The sequence below is a fragment of the Myxine glutinosa genome, chromosome 2 (genome assembly GCF_964187855.1).
Source record: "Myxine glutinosa chromosome 2, kmMyxGlut1.1, whole genome shotgun sequence".
Classification (NCBI taxonomy): Eukaryota; Metazoa; Chordata; class Myxini; order Myxiniformes; family Myxinidae; genus Myxine; species Myxine glutinosa.
In genome coordinates, this window is record NC_136262.1 from 217,332,745 (window position 1) to 217,354,543 (window position 21,799).

At 51.1% G+C, this 21,799-nt stretch overlaps 2 non-coding genes across 2 annotated transcripts; both read right to left on the reverse strand.

Annotated features, from left to right (window-relative positions):
• Positions 1–4,066: 4,066 nt before the first annotated feature.
• Positions 4,067–4,139, reverse strand: TRNAM-CAU (transfer RNA methionine (anticodon CAU)). The gene has a single exon. It is a non-coding gene; the product is annotated as a tRNA-Met (tRNA).
• A 13,613-nt stretch (positions 4,140–17,752) lies between these two features.
• On the reverse strand, positions 17,753–17,824 carry TRNAM-CAU (transfer RNA methionine (anticodon CAU)). Its single transcript has one exon. It is a non-coding gene; the product is annotated as a tRNA-Met (tRNA).
• Between the last annotated feature and the right edge of the window lie 3,975 nt (positions 17,825–21,799).

Genomic DNA, 21,799 nt, shown 5'->3' on the forward strand with positions numbered 1-21,799 from the left:
AGGTGGGTGAACCCCCGCGAGGGGGGCAGAGGTCCCACCAAGTCGACGTGCACGTGGTCGAACCGACGCTCTGGCACCGCAAACGGGGCCAACGGGGCCTGGGTGTGGCGGTGGACCTTTGTGCGCTGGCACGCGAGGCACATCCTGGCCCAGTCGCGGACGTCCTTCCTGAGGCCATGCCAGACGAACTTCGCCGCGATGAGATTCTCGGAGGCCTTCGTGCCCGGTTGGGACAGGCCGTGGATGGCGTCTAACACTGGGCGCTGCCAGCCAGCGGGCACGATGGGGCGAGGCCGGTCGAGGGAGATGTCGCACAGGAGGGCCGCGCCCGCGGCGTCGACCGGCACCTCGGTGACGCGGAGGCCCGTGATGGCGGTCCGCAAGGCCTGGACGCCGGGGTCGGCGGTCTGGTCCTCCGCCATCCGGGCATAGTCGATCCCGAGGTGGACCGCATGCGCGACGGACCGGGAAAGGCAATCCGCCACCGGGTTGTCTTTACCCGCCACGTGATGGATGTCCGTCGTATACTCGGACACGGCAGAGAGGTGACGCTGCTGCCGTGCCGACCATGGCTCGGCGACCTTGGCCATCGCGGAGACAAGGGGCTTGTGGTCGACGAAAGCCGTGAACGGGCGGCCCTCCAGCAGATGGCGGAAGTGTCGGACCGCCAGGTGGAGCCCGAGCAGCTCACGGTCGAAGGTGCTGTAGCGGCGTTTGTGCAGGCGAAGCTGCCTGCTAAAAAACGCCAGCAGTTGCCGAGCACCACGCACCCACTGCTCGTGCACCGCGCCCACCGCGTAGTCTGACGCGTCGGTGGTGAGGGCGATCGGCGCATCGGGCGCCGGTTGCGCCAGCATGGTGGCGTTGGCCAGGGCCAGCTTTGCGCCCGCAAACGCTGCGGCCATCGGCTCCGACCAGGCGATGTCACCTTTGCCCGGCTTGCCCCGGAGGGCCTCGTGCAGGGGGCGGAGGAGCTGGGCGATGTGGGGCACGAAGCGGTGGTAAAAATTTACCATGCCCAGAAACTCCTGGAGCCCCTTGATCGTGCGGGGTCACGGAAATCCCTGCCGCCTCCACCTTGGCCGGTAAAGGGACGGCCCCGTGCCTGGTGATGCGGTGCCCCAATAAGTCGATGGTGGCGACGCCAAAACGGCACTTGGTGGGGTTGATGATTAGGCCATGCTGGCCCAGGCGTTCGAAAAGCGTGCGCAGGTGGAGCAGGTGCTCCTCCCGGGACGTGCTCGCGACTAGGATGTCGTTCAGGGAGACAAAGAGGAAAGGTAAGTCGCCCAAGACGCTGTCCATAAGCTGTTGGAACGCCTGGGCCGCATTCTTCAACCCGAAAGGCATTCGCAGGAACTCGAAGAGGCCGAAAGGGGTGATGACGGCCGTCTTCGGGACATCGCCCGGTTGTACGGGGACCTGGTGGTAGCCCCGGATGAGGTCCACCTTGGAAAACACGGTCGTGTTTGCCAACCGGGCGGACAAGTCCTGGATATGCTTGACCGTCGGGGGTGGTGGCATCATTGAGTCAGTGGTCGTCCCCGCACGGCCGCCACCCCCCGCCGGGCTTCGGCACAATGTGCAGAGGAGAAGCCTAAGCGCTGTTGGAGCGCCGTACGATCCCCAGCCGCTCCAGCGTGGCAAACTCCGCTTTCACCACGGCGAGCTTCGTAGGTTCGAGTCGGAGTGCCCGGGCATAGACCGGCGGCCCGACCGTGGGTATATGGTGCTCCACCCCGTGTTTAACTCCACCGCTGAGAAGGGGGGCCGCGTGAGGGCCGGGAAACTGGCTAGGAGGCGGGTAAAGTCGTCCGCTGCCGGAAGCGTGCAAACTAAACTCGCCGGGACGGAACCTTCCAGCAAGCCGATTGGCAAGCCGCTCGGTGAGCCGCTCAGTGAGCCGCTCAACGAGCCGCTCAGCGAACAAGCGAGCGAGCTGAAGGTTTCGGCCTGGACGAGACGTTAGCGCTTCACGTCGACCAACAGCCCATGCGCACATAGGAAGTCCGTGCCCAGCAGGGCCATTGGCACGCTGGCGGTCACGAACGACCATTGAAAGCGCTGCCCTCCGAACCGCAGTGAGAGGCAGCGCTTCCTGAATGTGCGGATGGGTGTACCGTTGGCGGCAAGCAAAGCGGGGCCCTGGCCTGCGGCTTGCTTGTCGGACGTGGAGGCAGGGAGGACGCTTACCTGCGCTCCTGTGTCGCAAAGAAAACGGCGCCCGGACAAGGTGTCCGTGATGAACAGGAGGCTGCCGGAATGGCCGACGCTCAGGGCCGCTAATGAGCGCCGGCCCGGTCGTTTCCCGACCCGCCAAAAGAGCACGGCGGGCGACACGTTTTAGCCTTGCGGCCAAACCTGGCGTGATAGTAGCACCAGGTTTGCGGCGGTGGCGGCCGCGGCGGCCGTGGTGGTGGCGGTGGCGGTAGTGGGCAGGGCGCAGCAGCGGCCACGAGGGAAGCTGGGGGCGCTGTAGCCTCTGCCCCGGGATCCACTACGGCAGCACCGTGTCAGGGGTGCTTATATCATCTTAATTTGTAAGACATGCTGCAGACGTAAATAAACACTCGTTTTACTCTGCACACATTGCACATCATGTGCAGCAAATTTCACCTCCCTGTGCCTTGTATTTATTGTGATTATTAAAATACCGCTTCTGTACACCGACCTTGAGGCTCAGTTTGCAAGCCACCGCAAGCAACCATTTCTTTTAGGTCTTCTGGTTAATCGGTGTCTTTTGGGTCATTTGAGTCTTTTGGGTCCTCAATCTGGATCATTGGGGTATTTAAGGGTCTTCAGGGTATTTTGTGTCTTAGGGGTAATTTAGGGTCCACTGGGTCCTCGGGGTCTTTAAGGGGCTCTGGAGTCTTTTCAGTCTTTTGGATTGTTTGGATATTTGGGGTATTTCGGATCTTTAAGGGTCGATGGGGTATATTGGGTCTTCTGGTTATTTTTGATATTTTTGGTCTTCAAGGTTTTTGGGGTCTTCATGGTCTTTATGGGTCTTTTGGACATTTTGGGTCTCGGGGTCTTTTGGGATATTTTCGTTCGTTTCGGTCTTCGGGATATTTCAAGGACTTTGGGGTATTTTGGGTCTTTGGATTATTTTGGGTCTTCGTTGTCGTTTGTGTCTTTAACAGTCTTCAGAGTGTTTTGGTTCTTCGGGGTCTTTGTGGTCTTTTGGGTTTGGGGTCATTTGGGTATTCGGGGTCTTTATGGGTCTTTGAGGAATTTTGGGTCTTCAGGGTCTTTTGTGTCTTTGGGATATTTTGCATCTTCAGAGTCCTTGGGGGGTCTTCTGAGTCCTTGGGGGTCTTTTGGGTCGTTGAGGTTGTTTGGGTATTTTGGAATCTCAGGGTCTTTTGGGTCTTTGGGGTCCATTGGGTCTTCAGTGTATGGGGTTGTTTGTCTTCCCCAACCTCCCCCAACCCCTTTTACCTCCTAAGACCCAAATTTTTCTTCTGCCTTGAACAAACATTGGGACATCACGGGTGATTGAGATTGTGGTGAAGTTTCCTCGAAATTGCGTGTGTAGTTTCTGAGAAGAAAGCAAATACCTATTTTGGGGGCAACCCCCCGGAAACCCCCAAAGAGGCAGATATTTTTAATGCCGTGAAAAAACTTTGGCACATCACGGGTGGTGAATGTTGTGGTAAAGTTTCATCGAACTTGTGTGTGTAGTTTCAGCTGAAAAAGCAAATTCCTATTTTGGGGGGTCAAACCTGGATGCACTTTGACACCGATAAACCCCCTTGGACAGCGATTTTATTCAGGCCGTGAACAAACTTTAGTCAACACAAAAAATATCATTTGCGCTAAATTTGGTCGCAATCCCATCAGCGGTTTCGGAGACGAAGTTTCAAGTGTTTACGCACTGACGGACGGACTGAGGGACGGACAACGCGCCATCGCAGAAGCTCCCCTGAACTTCGCTCCATGTGAGATAAAAAAAAAATAAAACGGGAAAGTGAAATAATTCCCTTCTGGTGAGTCACATCGCTGAAGTGGTGAGGAGCAAAATGACAACTTTGTTTTTAAATTTGATATTGATGAAGTTGTTAATTAGCAGAGGATGGGTTTTGATCCATCGACCTCTGGGTTATGGGCCCAGCACGCTTCCGCTGCGCCACTCTGCTTCCCTGTAGTTATTTCAGTAATAATCGAATTGGCTTTAATTGTCATCTAACAAATTCATCCACCTGGTATGGTCATTATCCATCCACAAATTTTTGAAACATCCACATGATATTCTCCGTTTGTGATTCTGTCTGTCTGTCTGTCCCGGGGTGTGGCTTCAAAAACAAATATCCACCATTTTGTTTCCTCACTGAGCCTTGAGGCCTCTTTTGTTGCGTGAGCATGCCAGTCTGAAGTCTGGGCCTTGTGCCAGGGGTGCTTCTTTCATCTTTATTTGTAAGACATCCTACATATGTAAATGAACACTTGTTTTACTCTTCTTTTTTTTTCTTTTTTTTTGTATACTGAATCGAGGCTCGTGAAAGAGCTGACATTTACTTCACAAACAAATCAACCAGACAAACAAAATATAGAAAAAGAGGAAGCCGAAGACAAGATGGGGAGAGAAAGGGAAGCACACAAACACTTGAGAGCACACAACATTTGAGAGCAGGGAGATGTGTGGGAGGAAGAGGGCTTGGGGGGAGGAGGCGTGGGAAAGGGGGGGGGCGGGGTGGGAGAAGTATAAAACACAAGGACACCAAGGACTTCCAGGACAGAAGTTTGTATTTCAAAAAAGTGGAATTGGGGTGAAATTAGCGGGGGTAGAAAAGATCAAGGTTTTGGATGGGGGAAGATAAGAGATGGTGGTGAACAGTTGTTTTAAAGACCTGGAGGGTGGAGTGGGATTGAAGAGAGTGAGGGAGTTTGTTCCAGAGGTGGGAGAAAAGAGGCATGAAGGAGTGAAGGTGAGCAGAGAGTCTTGATTTTGGCAGTTTAACCATAAGAGGGTTGCAGGCAGATATTGTGCGACCTGTAGGAATATTTGGGGGACAGAGCCCAGAGAGAGCTGGGGGGGCAAGGCCAGAGAGGAGTCGGTAGAAGACGGAAAGACCACCAACCTGCCTGCGATGAGTGAGTGAGAGGCCCTTGGAGTTAGCTTCATCGTGGGAGATTCCAATGATTCTGAATGCTTTGGTTTCAACAGCGTGAAGACGAGCTAGGTGTGAGGCAGGAGCACCAGCCCAGAGGGGAGAGCAGTGTTCCATTGAGCTGCGGATGAAAGCCTTGTATGTGGTGAGGAGCTCAGGTATGCCAAGGAAGGACTTCGCATGACGGAGGATGCCCAGTCGGCGACTGGCTTTGGAGGCCAGATTTGAAATGTGGTTTTCCCAGGAAAGATCATGGCAGATAGTGAGACCCAAAAGCTTGAGTGACAGAACTTCTTGGAGAGGATTATTCAGAAAGTAGATGGGAGGGTTGTCCAGTCGGTCTTTTCGGAGAGACATCGTAAGAGTGTGAGATTTGTCAGGATTGAAAGACATGTTCCACTTGTTTGCCCAGTCTGTGATTTTGTCCAGGTCTGCAGAGAGTGAGGAGGCTGCAGACTGCCGATCTGAGGGATGAAGAATGGAGCGACAGAGAGTGGAGTCATCAGCAAAGAGATAGAGAGGATTTTCAAGAGAGTCAGAGAGATCATTGATGAAGACCAGAAAAAGCACAGGGCCCAGAACACTGCCTTGGGGAACTCCAGCCTGAACAGGAAGAGGAGATGAGAGAAACCCATTCAGGGCCACACGTTGACTACGACTCGAGAGGAAGTCCGCCAGCCATGCGTGGAGATTTCCATGGATACCAAAAGAGGAGAGCTTGGTGAGCAGAGCGGGGTGCCAGACCGTATCGAAGGCACGTGATATGTCAAGGGAGACAGCTCTAATTTCCTGTTTGGCATTGAGGACCTCCATCCATTGTTGAGAAAGCAGAAGCAGCATGTCCAGAGTAGAGTGACCAGGTCTGAAACCAAATTGATGATCAGAGATCAAGCAAGCTCTGCATGCATTGCACATCATGTGCAGCAAATTTCACCGCCCTGTGCCTTGTAGTTATTGTGATTTAAAAAATACCGCTTCTGCACACCCACCTTGAGACTCAGTTTGCAAGCCACCGCAAGCCACCGTGTCTTTTGGGTCTTCTGGTTCATCGGTGCCTTTTGGGTCATTTGAGCCTTTTGGGTCCTCCAGGTCTTTTGAGGCATTCGAGTATTTTGGGTCCTCAATCTGGATATTTGGGGTATTTTCAGGGTCTTCAAGGTATTTTGTGTCTTCGGGGTGACTTGGGGTCCACTGGGTCCTCAGGGTCTTTAAGGGGCTCCGGCGTCTTTTCGGTCTTTTGGATTGTTTGTCTTTGGGGTCTTTCGGTTCATTATGGGTCTACAAGGTACATTTGGGTCTCCTGGGTCTTTTCGATCTTTTTGGTCTTCGGGTTTATTTGGGTCTACTTGGTCTTTAAGGGTCTTTTGCATATTTTGGGTCTTGGGGTCTTTTGGGGTCTTTTCGATCCTTTCAGTCTTTGGGGTATTTAAAGGTCTTCGGGTATTTTGGGTCTTTGACTATTTTGGGTCTTGGTGGTCGTTTGGGTCTTTAACAGTCTTCAGAGGGTTTGGGGTCTTCAGGGACTTGGTCGGCTTTTGGGTTTGGGGTCATTTGGGTATTCGGGATCTTTATGGGTCTTTGAGGAATTTTGGGTCTTCAGGGTCTTTTGGGACTTCGGGATATTTTGGATCTTCAGAGTCCTTGGGGGTCTTTTGAGTCCATGGGGTCTATTGGCTGCTTGGGGTTGTTTGGATTTTTTTGAATCTCAGGGTCTTTTGGGTCTTTGGGGTCCATTGGGTCTTCAGGGTATGGGGTTGTTTGTCTTCCCCAAACTCCCCCAACCCCTTTTACCTCCTAACACCAAAATTATTCTTCTGCCTTGAACAAACATTGGAACATCACGGGTGATTGAGATTGTGGTGAAGTTTCCTCGAATTTGCGTGTGTAGTTTCTGAGAAGAAAGCAAATGTAGCGGCTACCGCTGGGTTTTCACAATCGCCTTGCACCTATCAAGGACGCGGAGCGATCACCATGCCGGGCTCGTCCAGGACGCCCGGGCAGGCTCGCCCTCAACTTGCCAGGCCACAGCCAGGACGCTGGGCCACGCCCCCTCTCGCCTTTCCTGGGCAAACGCTCCGGGATAATATGTATATATATTGCTGCCCGATAAACGGGCTTTTCAGAGTGCCTGAGTGTTTGGTTTGAATAAAGCAACTCGGATGAATTCCAGCTTTTTGTCGCGTCCATTCTTCCGATCGACGTGGGAGCCCCAGCTCCTTCATTGGTGACCTACCGACATGGACACGGCAGTCGCCCTTAAACTGCCTACCTTCTGGGAGGCTAACGCGGCGGTTTGGTTCGCACAGGCGGATTCCCTGTTCGCCCTGCGAGGCATCACAGCCGACGACACCCGCTTCCACCATGTGGTAGCAGTGCTCGGTTCGGCCACCGCGGCCCGCGCCCTGAGCCTCTTCGAGAGCCCGCCAGCCGCTGACAAATACGGCGCGATTAAGAAGCTTCTCCTCGACGCTTTCGCCCTCCCATCGGCGGAACGCGCACGGCGCCTGCTCGACCTGCCCGAGCTCGGCGACACGCGCCCTTCCGAGCGAATGGACTACATGCTTTCACTGCTCGGCGAGCACTCTCCGGCATTCCTGTTCCGGGAGCTGTTCCTCCGTCAGCTGCCTAACCCGGTACGCCTCGCCCTGGCAAGCACGACGATCACAGATCCCCGGGCCCTTGCCAGAGAAGCCGACAAGATCTCCGCCGCAGGTCAGCGCATCGCAGCGGCGACATGGGACCCACCGCCGTCCGACGCAACACCCATGGCGCCCGAGCACCCGGCACGGTCGACGACCGAACTGCCGACGCAATTGGCGGCCGCTACACCGAGCCGACCACCTCCAGCACGACGACCGGGGCCTCCACCTGACCAAGCATGGTGTTACTATCATGCCAGGTTCGGACAGAAGGCCCGGGCATGCCGACCCCCGTGCACCTTCGGCAGGCCGGGAAACGGCCGGGCCGGCGTTCATTACCAGCCATGAGCGCCGGCCACACGGGCAACTTACTGTTCATCACGGATAAAGCGTCCGGACGGCGCTTCCTGTGCGACACCGGCGCCCAACTGAGCGTCATACCCGCCTCTGACCAGGACAGGCAGTCCGCGGTTTGCGGCCCCTCCTTGGTTGCGGCCAACGGATAGACCATCCGCACCTTCGGCCCGCGCAACGTCACCCTCTGCTTCGGCGGCCAATGCTTTGCTTGGACGTTTGTAACCGCAAACGTGCCCATGGCTCTGCTAGGCGCCGACTTCCTCTGCGCACACGGACTGCTGGTGGACGTCCAACGGCGTCGTTTAATCAACGCCGAAACCTTCAGCTCCCTGGTATGCACATTGAGCAGCTCCGCGCCGACCGAGCTGGCATGCGCCGTCCCGGCGGCGAACGAGTTTGCTCGCCTGCTCACGGAGTTCCCGGCCCTCACGCGGCCGACGTTTTCGGCCGGCGCAGTACGGCATGGGATCGAGCACCACATACCAACCACGGGCCCGCCGGTCTACGCCAGGGCCCGCCGCCTCAACCCAGCCAAGCTCGCCGTGGCGAAGGCCGAATTCGACGCGTTGGAGCACCTCGGCATCGTGCGGCGCTCCAATAGCGCGTGGGCCTCGCCACTGCACATCGTGCCAAAGCCGGGGGGTGGATGGCGCCCGTGTGGCGACTACCGCCGTCTCAATGACGCTACCACCCCCGACAGGTACCCGATCCCGCATATCCAAGACTTCTCCGCCCGTCTGGCGGGACGGGTCATTTTTTCGAAAATTGATCTCATACGGGGATATCACCAGGCACCTGTCAGGGCGGCCGACGTCCCTAAAACGGCAGTCATCACGCCGTTCGGCTTATTCGAATTCTTGCGGATGCCGTTTGGTCTCAAGAACGCGGCTCAGGCGTTCCAGCGCTTGATGGACGGCGTGCTGCGTGACCTGCCGTTCCTTTTCGTTTACCTGGACGACATCCTCGTCTCCAGCACGTCCCGGGCCGAGCACCTACTCCACCTCCGAACACTGTTCGGGCGCCTCAGCGAGCACGGCCTCATCGTCAACCCGGCCAAATGCCACTTCGGCACGACGGCCGTTGATTTTTTGGGCCACCACATCACCAAGAACGGGGCCGTGCCGCTGCCAACCAAGGTCGAGGCCATCACCACGTTCCCGCGTCCCCGCACCATAAAGGCCCTGCAGGAATTCCTGGGAATGGTGAATTTTTATCACTGCTTCGTGCCCCGTGCTGCTCAACTCATGCGGCCCCTCTACGAAGCCCTCCGGGGCAAGCCGGCCAAGCACGACATCGCCTGGTCCGCAGCAATGGATGCGGCCTTCCAAAGCTCAAAGCGGGCCCTCGCCGACGCAACACTGCTCGCTCACCCGGTGCTCAACGCTCCCATCGCCCTCACCACGGATGCCTCCGACTACGCGGTGGGCGCCGTACATGAGCAATGGGTGAACGGGGTTTGGCAGCCACTCGCTTTTTTCAGCCGGCAGCTCCGGCCGAACGAGCTCAAATACAGCACGTTTGACCGGGAGCTCCTCGGTCTACACCTGGCCGTCCGCCATTTCCGCCACCTCCTGGAGGGCCGACCTTTCACGGCGTTCGTCGACCACAAGCCGTTGGTTTACGCCATGGCCAAGGTCATGGAGCCGTGGTCGGCCCGCCAACAGCGCCACCTCTCCACCGTGTCGGAGTTTACCACGGACATCCGGCACGTCGCCGGCAAAAACAACGCCGTGGCCGACTGTCTTTCCCGGGCCAGCGCGAACGCGGTCCACCTGGGCGTGGACTTTGCGCTTATGGCGGCGGACCAAACCACCGACACCATGGTGCAAGCCCTCCGGGCAGCGGACACGGGCCTCCGCCTGGCCGACATCCCCTTTGCGGACACTGTCCTGCTCTGCGACGTCTCCCAAGGCCAGCCTCGCCCCATTGTGCCCGTCACCTGGCAACGCCGCATCTTCGCCTCCCTCCACGGCCTTTCCCACCCGGGCCGGAAAGCTTCCCAGAAGCTGGTGTCGGCGCGATTCGTCTGGCACGGCCTTCGTCGGGACGTCCGCGATTGGACCAGCACCTGCACGGCCTGCCAACGGGCCAAGGTCCACCGACACACCCAGGCCCCGCTGGCACCTTTCACCATGCCCGAACGACGTTTCGACCACGTCAACGTGGATCTGGTGGGCCCCCTCCCCCCGTCACGGGGGTTCACACACCTGCTCACCATGGTGGACAGGACCACCAGGTGGCCGGAGGCCGTTCTCCTCGTCTCCACCACCACCGCCGACGTGGCGCAGGCTTTCATCGCCACCTGGGTCACCCGCTTTGGCGCACCGGCGGACATCTCGTCAGACCGCGGACCACAGTTCACCTCCGAGCTGTGGGGCGCGGTCGCCCGCAACCTGGGGGTCAAGCTCCACTGTACTACGGCCTACCACCCCCAAGCAAACGGGTTGTGCGAGCGATTCCACCACTCCATGAAGGCCGCGCTCATGGCTGGCCTTCAAGACGGCGGTTGGGCCGACCGGCTGCTGTGGGTCCTTTTGGGCCTCCGCACGGCCCCCAAGGAGGACCTCCAGGCATCCACCGCCGAGCTTGTCTATGGCCAGGCGCTACGCGTCCCGGGCGAATTCGTGCCCGACGCTACCAGTCCCTGGTCCGCAGCTCACCAGCGCTCGGACCTCCAGGAGGCCGCCCGGCGGTTTGCCCCCGTGCCAACATCCCACCACGGTGACCCCCAGTCCTACGTCCCCCCAGCACTTCGCACAGCGGAGTATGTTTTTGTGCGTCACGACGCACATCGGGGGCCACTCCGGCCGCCGTACGACGGGCCCTTCCGGGTGCTGCGACGGGACGACAAGTCGTTCGTCATCGACATCGGCGGCAGGTCGGACCGGATTGCGGTGGACCGCCTTAAGCCGGCGCACGTGGACGTCGACCACCCACCACGGGTGGCCCTTCCGCCGCGGCGAGGCCGCCCCCCGTCCACGGTGCCCCCCACTCGACTGCCCACCACCACACCGGACCCCCTCCCACGACCCGCCAGGGGTCGCTTCGGCCGGGTCATCAGGACCCCCCTCAAATTGACCCTGCCGGTGCAAGTCGATTCTGGGGGGACGTGTGTAGCGGCTACCGCTGGGTTTTCACAATCGCCTTGCACCTATCAAGGACGTGGAGCGATCACCATGCCGGGCTCGTCCAGGACGCCCGGGCAGGCTCGCCCTCAACTTGCCAGGCCGCAGCCAGGACGCTGGGCCACGCCCCCTCTCGCCTTTCCTGGGCAAACGCTCCGGGATAATATGTATATATATTGCTGCCCGATAAACGGGCTTTTCAGAGTGCCTGAGTGTTTGGTTTGAATAAAGCAACTCGGATGAATTCCAGCTTTTTGTCGCGTCCATTCTTCCGATCGACGTGGGAGCCCCAGCTCCTTCATAAATACCTATTTTGGGGGCAACCCCCCGGAAACCCCCAAAGAGGCAGATATTTGTAATGCCGTGAAAAAACTTTGGCACATCACGGGTGGTGAATGTTGTGGTGAAGTTTCATCGAACTTGTGTGTGTAGTTTCAGCTGAAAAAGCAAATTCCTATTTTGGGGGGTCAAACCTGGATGCACTTTGACACCGATAAACCTCCTTGGACAGCGATTTTTTCATGCCGTGAACAAACTTTAGTCACAACACAACAAATATCATTTGTGCTAAATCTGGTCGCAATCCCATCAGCGGTTTCGGAGAAGAAGTTTCAAGTGTTTACATCCCATCAAGGGGGACGGACAACGCGCCATCGCAGAAGCTCCCCTGAATTTCGTTCCATGTGAGATAAAAAAAATAAAGCGGGAAAGTGAAATAATTCACTTCTGGTGAGTCACATCGCTGAAGTGGTGAGGAGCAAAATGACAACTTTGTTTTTAAATTCCATATTGATGAAGTTGTTGAGTAGCAGAGGATGAGGTTTTGATCCATTAGACTTCAGGGTTATGGGCCCAGCATGCTTCTCCTGTGCCACTCTGCTTCCCTGTTGTTATTTCAGTAATAATCTAATCGGCTTTTTCTTGTCATCTAACAAATTAATCCACCTGGTATTGTTATTATCCATCCACAACTTTTTGAAACATCCACATGGTATTCTACGTATGTGATTCTGTCTGTCTGTCTGTCTGTCCCGGGGTGTGGCTTCAAAAACAAATATCCACCATTTTGTTTCCTCGCTGAGCTTTGAGGCCTCTTTTCTTGCATGAGCATGCCAAAGTCTGAAGTCTGGGCCGAGTAGTCAGGTTCACTGTGTTTTTTCGTTCAATTTTTTTTGGAGATAAGCAAAACTATACATTTTTGGAATATTCAGAACATGAGGAATCTAAAAATTAATTTTGGCATTTGCGTAGACACCTTTGCGAAAATGACACTCAGGACAATGATGACGATCTGTAAAAGCATATTCCTGAACGGTATAGACCTTGTAGATCCTGTGTATAGGACTTATAGTTCAATCTGATACTAACAAGGCTGCTTTCCTGCTTTATAAACCCATACCTATAACTTCAAAGGACTTGAAATATCATGTATTATGTTGAAGGAGCTGCGCTCCAACGCGAGTCGAAAGAATTGACGCGACCAAAGACGGAATTCGTCCGAGTTGCTTTAATGAAACAAAACAGCTCAGGTATTCTCTCAAGCCCGTTTATCGGGCAGCGATATATACACATTTATGCCGGGGCGTTTGCCCGGGGAAAACCGAGACCGGGCATGCCCGGGTGTCAAGGGCGAGTCCTGGAAAGGCGAGTCTGGACATGCCCGGGCGTCCTGGATGCGGCCTGGCAAGTCGAGGCTGGGCGTGCCCGAGCGCTCTGGGCGAGCCCTGGAAAGGCGAGAGCGGGCATGCCCGGACGCTCTGGGCGAGCCCTGGAAAGGCGAGTCTGGACATGCCCGGGCGTCCTGGACGCGGCCTGGCAAGTCGAGGCTGGGCGTGCCCGGACGCTCTGGGCGAGCCCTGGAAAGGCGAGTCTGGACATGCCCGGGCGTCCTGGACGGGGCCTGGCAAGTCGAGGCTGGGCGTGCCCGAGCGCTCTGGGCGAGCCCGGGAAAGACGAGACCGGGCGTGCCCGGGAGGTTCGGGCGTGCTCGGGAACAGCGAGTCCGGGCATGCCCAGGAGAGGCGCGTCTGGGCCCGTCCGGACGAGCCCGGCATGGCGATCGCGCCCTGGCCGCGTCCTGGCAGGTGCAAGGCGATTGTGTACATTCAGCGGGAACCGCTACAATGTAATACAGTTATATCACAAATATAAAGACAATGGTTTTCAGTTACCTTTGTTTGTTGCTTTTCTATAATCCTGAGCACTATTTTGAGGCCCTTATTGGATTCAGTGACCCAGAAAACATAGGATTAGCATATTTAATTAAGTTTCTAGGTTGACGAGAAGCCGAGATTGCGCAAAATATGTATTTTATGGCGGCCATTTTGAAAATCCAAAATCTGTCTGTGCAAATGCCAACATTGATTTTCAGATTCTCCATGCTCTGATGATTCCAAAAACGTATAGGTTTGCTAATCTCCCAAAAATTTGAACGAAATTATATTTGTTAACATGGTAGTTAGGTCCAAAACTTCAATTCCGTGACCATTTTCTGGCTAGTAAGGTTTGACGATTGATTTGACTTCTATTAACATTTTATAACAAAAATAGCCTCTATGTCCCTCCCAAAAATCCCGGCATTTTTCGCCAGAGGCCCGAATCCAAGATGGCCGCCGGCACTATCTTGAAAAATTAAGTTTTGAACCAGAACACCTAGAATCACGTACAAAGACACTTTTTTGGGTAATTTGACCACGAGGATTCCGAATCTGACATTAGTTTGACGTTATGACATTATTTTGACCCAGAAATCCAAGATGGCCACCATCCAGTAGAGCGAAAATGCAACTTTTAAATGGGAGAACATATGATCATGAATTAACACATTATTTTGGCTAAATCTATACTGGCCACGGAATTGAGGTCCTGATTAGTGAATTGCTATTTTCTTGTTTTTTATTTGTCTGTGTGTGTAATGTCATATACTTATTTCTGTCTTTCCAGGGAGTATACGAGCGAATGAGACGGCACCGAGAAGCGCAGTATTCAGAAGATAGCTGTCAAGAGAATGTCCACCGTTCCGTGTGTCCTCCAGTGTGGCGGGCTTTGCAATGAAGCCACTGATGTCGTTACCTCCGTTGAGAGTTGGGAAAATCTCAAGAAAAAAGCCCTGTTATGGAGCGGTCTTGACAAGTTCGGAGACGTTTATGCAACAGTCAATTGGGATAATGGTCCCGGCAGACAATGTGTCCATAAATCACGTAGGCTGACCTTATGGAATGCTAATAAACTGGAGCAGGCCAAGACAAGACAGAAAAAACGAGAAGTCAAGGAATGCCAATCTCAGTCTTCGTCCATGTCTGAGGCTTTCCCCCTGGCTGCTTCTCCACCTGCCAAGCGGCTGCGATCAAGTGTAGAAGGGCTGATACATGAAAAAACAAAATGTGTCTGGTGCTGTAAACCGGAGTCGGCAAAGCACCCAGAATCAAAGCTGTCCCTGATTTCGTATGATAATGCATGGGCAACGTTCAAGAGTCACACGGTGGCCCTCGAAGATCAGAGCATGCGAGACAGAATCAACTGTGTGATCGATTATGCAGCTGATGACCCATATGCGATTGAGATCAGATATCACAACAAATGCTGGTTGAAATATGTGCGTAGTTACCAGAAAATGAGTGAAGATGACAAACTCCAACGCATGCACAATGTTAATCTCCGTGAGGCTCAGACTATCTTCTTTGACCACATCAGAACAGTTATCTTTGAGGAACGTGAGCTAAGGTCACTACAGAGCCTCCTCAAAGACTACAGCTCTATCGTATCTCGGTATGGCTTCTCAACATCCAGCATCAAGTCATCCTTTATCAAAGATATCCTGACCCGGGAGTTTGAGGGCAAGATCGGCTTCCACTCCCGCCCTCAGAGAAACCAGAGCGACCTAGGTTAATGACGAGATGGCAGACTGTATTGTGCAGCTGCACTGTATGACAGGCTGTGATGCCAACTCAGGCTTCTATGGCAAGGGTAAGAAGTCGGTGTATGACCGGGTGGCGAAGAGCCCTGTGGCTCGACGGCAGCTCTCGCTGTGTGGAGATAGCCTTGACCTTGAGGAGGAGGTGCTAGAGGAGCTCTTCCAGTTCACACGACATGTCATCTATGGCGACGAAAAGAGTAGCACCATGGCTGAGGCCCGTGCAGCAAAGTGGAAGACACTGAAAAACAAATCATTTATCCGTCTCCCTCCAGATGCAGACAGCCTACGCCAACACTGCCTCCGAGCAAACTACTTGGCATATCTTGTGCGTCATCCCTCCAAGAAACACCACCCCTCGCCACTCGGACATGGCTGGGAGCTGGTGGGTGGTCGCTGTCGCCCTGTCCGCCACACGCAACCTGCTCTCCCGACACATCTACCTGCACCAGGGCCAGCTGAAGAGAGTGAGGAAGATGAGAGCCAGGAGGGGAATGAGGAGCGAGATGATGATGTACAAAGGCGGGGAGATTCATCGGAATCTGATGATTCAGATTCTAGTGAAGCAGAATGCTCTGATTCGGACTAATCATATAATTAAAGGTCATATTGATTAATTACTTCATTTGAAAACTGTTCAAGTCACAGCTATTAAAAATAGCTTATTTTGAAGTGTAATGAGTTTACTTGTCATGCAATCATCAATTACTTTATTGCAAGATATCCTTATGGAGGTAGTTTCTTTAACATGTTTAAGTACAAAAGTTGCATTTTCGCTCTACTGGATGGTGGCCATCTTGGATTTCTGGGTCAAAATAATGTCATAACGTCAAACTAATGTCAGATTCGGAATCCTCGTGGTCAAATTACCCAAAAAAGTGTCTTTGTACGTGATTCTAGGTGTTCTGGTTCAAAACTTAATTTTTCAAGATAGTGCCGGCGGCCTCTGGCGAAAAATGCCGGGATTTTTGGGAGGGACATAGAGGCTATTTTTGTTATAAAATGTCAATAGAAGTCAAATCAATCGTCAAACCTTACTAGCCAGAAAATGGTCACGGAATTGAAGTTTTGGACCTAACTATGGTGAACCTGACGATAGTGTCAGGGGTGCTTATATCATCTTAATTTGTAAGACATGCTGCAGACGTAAATAAACACTCGTTTTACTCTGCACACATTGCACATCATGTGCCGCAAATTTCACCTCCCTGTGCCTTGTAGTTATTGTGATTAAAAAAATACCGCTTCTGTACACCGACCTTGAGGCTCAGTTTGCAAGCCACCGCAAGCCACCATGTCTTTTGGGTCTTCTGGTTAATCGGTGTCTTTTGGGTCATTTGAGTCTTTTGGGTCCTCAATCTGGATCATTGGGGTATTTAAGGGTCTTCAGGGTATTTTGTGTCTTAGGGGTAATTTGGGGTCCACTGGGTCCTCGGGGTCTTTAAGGGGCTCTGGGGTCTTTTCAGTCTTTTGGATTGTTTGGATATTTGGAGTATTTCGGATCTTTAAGGGTCTATGGGGTATATTGGGTCTTCCGGTTCTTTTTGATATTTTTGGTCTTCAAGGTTTTTGGGGTCTTCGTGGTCTTTACGGGTCTTTTGGACATTTTGGGTCTCGGGGTCTTTTGGGATCTTTTCGTTCGTTTCGGTCTTCGGGGTATTTCAAGTTCTTTGGGGTATTTTGGGTCTTTGGATTATTTTGGGTCTTCGGGGTCTTTGTGGACTTTTGGGTTTGGGTCATTTGGGTATTCGGGGTCTTTATGGGTCTTTGAGGAATTTTGGGTCTTCAGGGTCTTTTGGGTCTTCGGGATATTTTGCATCTTCAGAGTCCTTGGGGGGTCTTCTGAGTCCTTTGGGTATTTTGGGTCCTTGAGGTTGTTTGGGTCTTTTGGAATCTCAGGGACTTTGGGGTCTTTGGGGTCCATTGGGTCTTCAGGGTATGGGGTTGTTTGTCTTCCCCAACCTCCCCCAAACCCCTTTGACCTCCTAAGACCCAAATTTTTCTTCTGCCTTGAACAAACATTGGAACATCATGGGTGATTGAGATTGTGGTGAAGTTTCATCGAAATTGCGTGTGTCGTTTCTGAGAAGAAAACAACTACCTATTTTGGGGGCAACCCCCTGGAAACCCCCAAAGAGCCAGATATTTTTTATGCCGTGAAAAAACTTTGGCACATCACGGGTGGTGAATGTTGTGGTAAAGTTTCATCGAACTTGTGTGTGTAGTTTCAGCTGAAAAAGCAAATTCCTATTTTGGGGGGTCAAGCCTGGATGCACTTTGACACTGGTAAATCTCCTTGGACAGCGATTTTTTTCATGCCGTGAACAAACTTTAGTCACAACACAACAAGTATCATTTGTGCTAAATTTGGTCGCAATCCCATCAGCGGTTTCGAAGAAGAAGTTTCAAGTGTTTACGGACTGATGGACGGACTGACGGACGGACAACGCGCCATCGCATAAGCTCCCCTGAACTTCGTTCCAGGTGAGATAAAAAATAAACCGGGAAAGTGAAATAATTCCCTTCTGGTGAGTCACATCGCTGAAGTGGTGAGGAGCAAAATGACAACTTTCTGTTCTTAAATTCCATTTTGATAAAATTGCTACTTAGCAGAGGATGGTTTTGATCCATCGACCTCTGGGTTATGGGCCCAGCACGCTTCCGCTGCGCCACTCTGCTTCCCTGTAGTTATTTCAGTAATAATCGAATCGGCTTTTTATTGTCATCTAACAAATTCATCCACCTGGTATTGTCATTATCCATCCACAACTTTTTGAAACATCTGCATGATATTCTCCGTATGTGATTCTGTCTGTCTGTCTGTCTGTCTGTCCCTGGGTGTGGCTTCAAAAACAAATATCCACCATTTTGTTTCCTCGCTGAGCCTTGAGGCCTCTTTTGTTGGGTGAGCATGCCAAAGTCTGAAGTTTGGGCCTTGTGTCAGGGGTGCTTCTTTCATCTTTATTTGTAAGACATCCTACAGATGTAAATGAACACTCGTTTTACTCTTTGCACATTGCACATCATGTGCAGCAAATTTCACCTCCCTGTGCCTTGTATTTATTGTGATTAAAAACATACCGCTTCTGCATACCGACCTTGAGGCTCAGTTTGCAAGCCACCGCAAGCCACCGTGTCTTATGGGTCTTCTGGTTCATCGGTGTCTTTTGGGTCATTTGAGTCTTTTCGATCCTCTCGGTCTTTTGAGTCATTGGAGTATTTTGGGTCCTCGATCTGGATCTTTGGGGTATGTGGAAGTGTAACTCAGTGTAACGTATTGATTGGCACTGGTAACTCATTGATTAAATCTGGTAACGAAGCAGAATGTGCACGAACATGGTAATCTCTTGAAACACCTGGTCACAGCCCCAGGCTGGAGCACCCCCCTATTGTTTGGTGAATGGAACTCACAGCAGGAGGGGGGCTAGCTGGTGCCAGGGAGGCGACCAGTAACGTCAGCGGAGAAGGGATTACGATTTCAGCGGACAGAGGATTAACTGAAGTGTGCCGATATAAACAGAAGGGACTTTGAGCAAAAGAAGGACTTGCCACGATAACTCCTGCTCGACGGAGCGAACGAGCGCCCATCATCAGAACCTCTGCCCGACGGGAATGGCGGGGGAACATCGGCCGAACGAGAAGGACCATGCGGATAGAGTGACCTGGTCCATTGAGTTAAACGGTAGTTATTTGGTATTGGAATGAAAGTGAACAACCAGTTAAATAATAAAGTCATGACCTTTTGTAAAACCTGTGTCCGGTCATTGGAGTCTTGAGTCTCAAGTACCATTTCTTCTACAATTTGGAGGCACCGCTGAGATCAATTGGACAAGACCTTTAAAGGTGAGTGTGTCTTGTTTTGTCCAGTATGATTTACGAACTTGGGAATAGTTATGTGTATATACATGGAGGATTTGGTGTGTGGGACTTGTGATTGTCCATAGGTAAAATCAGGATGGAACGTTTTAAATGATTCTAATTATTCGTGGGCTTGCGAGTATATGTACAGTATACGCTGGGTATTAAAAGCCTTACTCTGGTCTGCAGGCAAGTCGGCTCATGAAGTGCACCATGAAGCGATTTGTTTGTCGGTTCGGTAAGGTCCGTACACGTGTACAATCGTGTACACCCGTTTTAAATAAATAATTTTTTTCAGTTTTCCCGCCATGCCTAAACCTCGTTCGATCAACAAATAAATTCATGACAGACAACCCCCCCTCATGCCAGTCCAGAATTATGATGAAAGATGGCGATTGGATAAAAATTGCATCAAATTTTGTCCAGGTCCATCACTAAGCCTTTGAGACATGCTTCACGGTTGAATAAAAAACCACCGTTTAGAGGCCATTTTTCCCCGCAAAGCGAGGGTTGGCCTTTTCGGGGACCGTGGTAGGTGTTGGTTTTTGGTCCCCTTTTTGAAGCAATGTTTTGCGACCGGATGCCCTTCCTGACGCCAGCCCTTTTTGCCGCCTTCAACGACAAACAGGGAAGTTTCACGGTTGAATGAAAGACAATAATTAAGTGCTTTTGTGGGAAAGCAATGGCAGACCACCCAATGTCACCACTTTCATGAGCTCAGAGAAATAATAATTCCAAATTCCACTCTGATGGCTCAATGGAAATCGGCAGAAGAATGAAAATCAACAGACAATGGAACAGCTAGCGACGAGTGTTTGTGAGTAACAACCACTCTCTGGTCGAGGCTCATAGAAAAATTGATACTTATTGATTTGGCACGCTTACAATAGATATTAATGGCGAGGGTTGTGGTTGATTCGATTTTGCGAAATGAATATCCTTTGACCAAGTTAAATGGTAAAATAATGAAAATATATATAATTATTTACTCTTTGAAACTGGGTATAGTATAGAACTCTGGGTATAGTTCTCAAGTCACTCTGGATTGTGACTTGAAGAATGAATTGGAGTTGTAATGTAATGTAAGGATGCAAGGTAAAATTGAGTGATGGAATTATTGGGATTGCTATTAAATGAGAATTTTAATAGGATTTTAATGGGATTGTAATGGGATTTTAATGGGATAAATATAAAAGATATTTGTTTTTGTCAAGAAAAAAAGTAACCATTAGCTGAGGAGTCACAGAGGCCAAACTTTAACCTTTGACAGCAGAGAAATTGTGTTCTGACAGCAAAAGACTTCCAAATAATATTTATGGCTGGATTGCTTCAAGAGAAATGACATACTATTTATTTTAATATAAAATTGCTATGAGATGAAATTATATTTTCGGTGTTGGTGTGACAGTAATTACCTAGAAAAATATATCTGAAGACTTACGGACATAATTTAGGCAAAATATGGCAGAATAGTTGTTGATAGTTTAGGCACATATCAGAATGCTTGTTGATTTAAAATTTCAAAGTCAAATTTTTACACCTTCAAGTACTGATGAAATCTCCATTTTTCACATGTAGTTTTGTGGAAAAACGGATGAAGGTGAATAATTTAGGATTATTAGAAAAATTTTGATGGGTCTAACTGTGGAAAGTGTTATTAAATCATAGGTAGAGGTAACAAGGAAACTAGGTGTTACTAGGAAACGAAAGTATTCAGGTGTTACCAGGAAATAAAAGTAGACAGACAAGCAAAATGAGTATAAAGACGTTGACCAACCAAGATGTTGCATATCTTTGTTGATGTTCTGACGTTGTTTATTTCAATTATGGTCGGAATTATTGGGATTGCTATTAAATGAGAATTTTAATAGGATTTTAATGGGATTTTAATAGGATTTTAATGGGATTTTAATGAGATTTAATGGGATTTTAATGGGATAAATTGGGAACATTCAAATGTTGGGTTGTGCTAACGTTTCCACAACGTCGCTACAACGTTTCACTTTCGTTGTTGCAACGTTTTGCTCCAACGTTTTGGGAACATTCAAATGTTGTGTTTTGCTGACGTTTCCACAACGTCGCTACAACGTTTCACTTTCGTTGTTGCAACGTTTTGCTCCAACGTTTTGGGAACATTCAAATGTTGGGTTGTGCTAACGTTTCCACAACGTCGCTACAACGTTTCACTTTCGTTGTTGCAACGTTTTGCTCCAACGTTTTGGGAACATTCAAATGTTGTGTTTTGCTGACGTTTCCACAACGTCGCTACAACGTTTCACTTTCGTTGTTGCAACGTTTTGCTCCAACGTTTTGGGAACATTCAAATGTTGTGTTTTGCTGACGTTTCCACAACGTCGCTACAACGTTTCACTTTCGTTGTTGCAACGTTTTGCTCCAACGTTTTGGGAACATTCAAATGTTGGGTTGTGCTAACGTTTCCACAACGTCGCTACAACGTTTCACTTTCGTTGTTGCAACGTTTTGCTCCAACGTTTTGGGAACATTCAAATGTTGTGTTTTGCTGACGTTTCCACAACGTTGCTACAACGTTTCACTTTCGTTGTTGCAACGTTTTGCTCCAACGTTTTGGGAACATTCAAATGTTGTGTTTTGCTGACGTTTCCACAACGTCGCTACAACGTTTCACTTTCGTTGTTGCAACGTTTTGCTCCAACGTTTTGGGGACACTCAAATGTTAAGTAAATCGGATAAGAATTCACGAGTTATTTAATTATTAGCGATTAAGGAAGTACTTATTTAATTAATTACATTTCGTATTAAATTACAGTAATTACA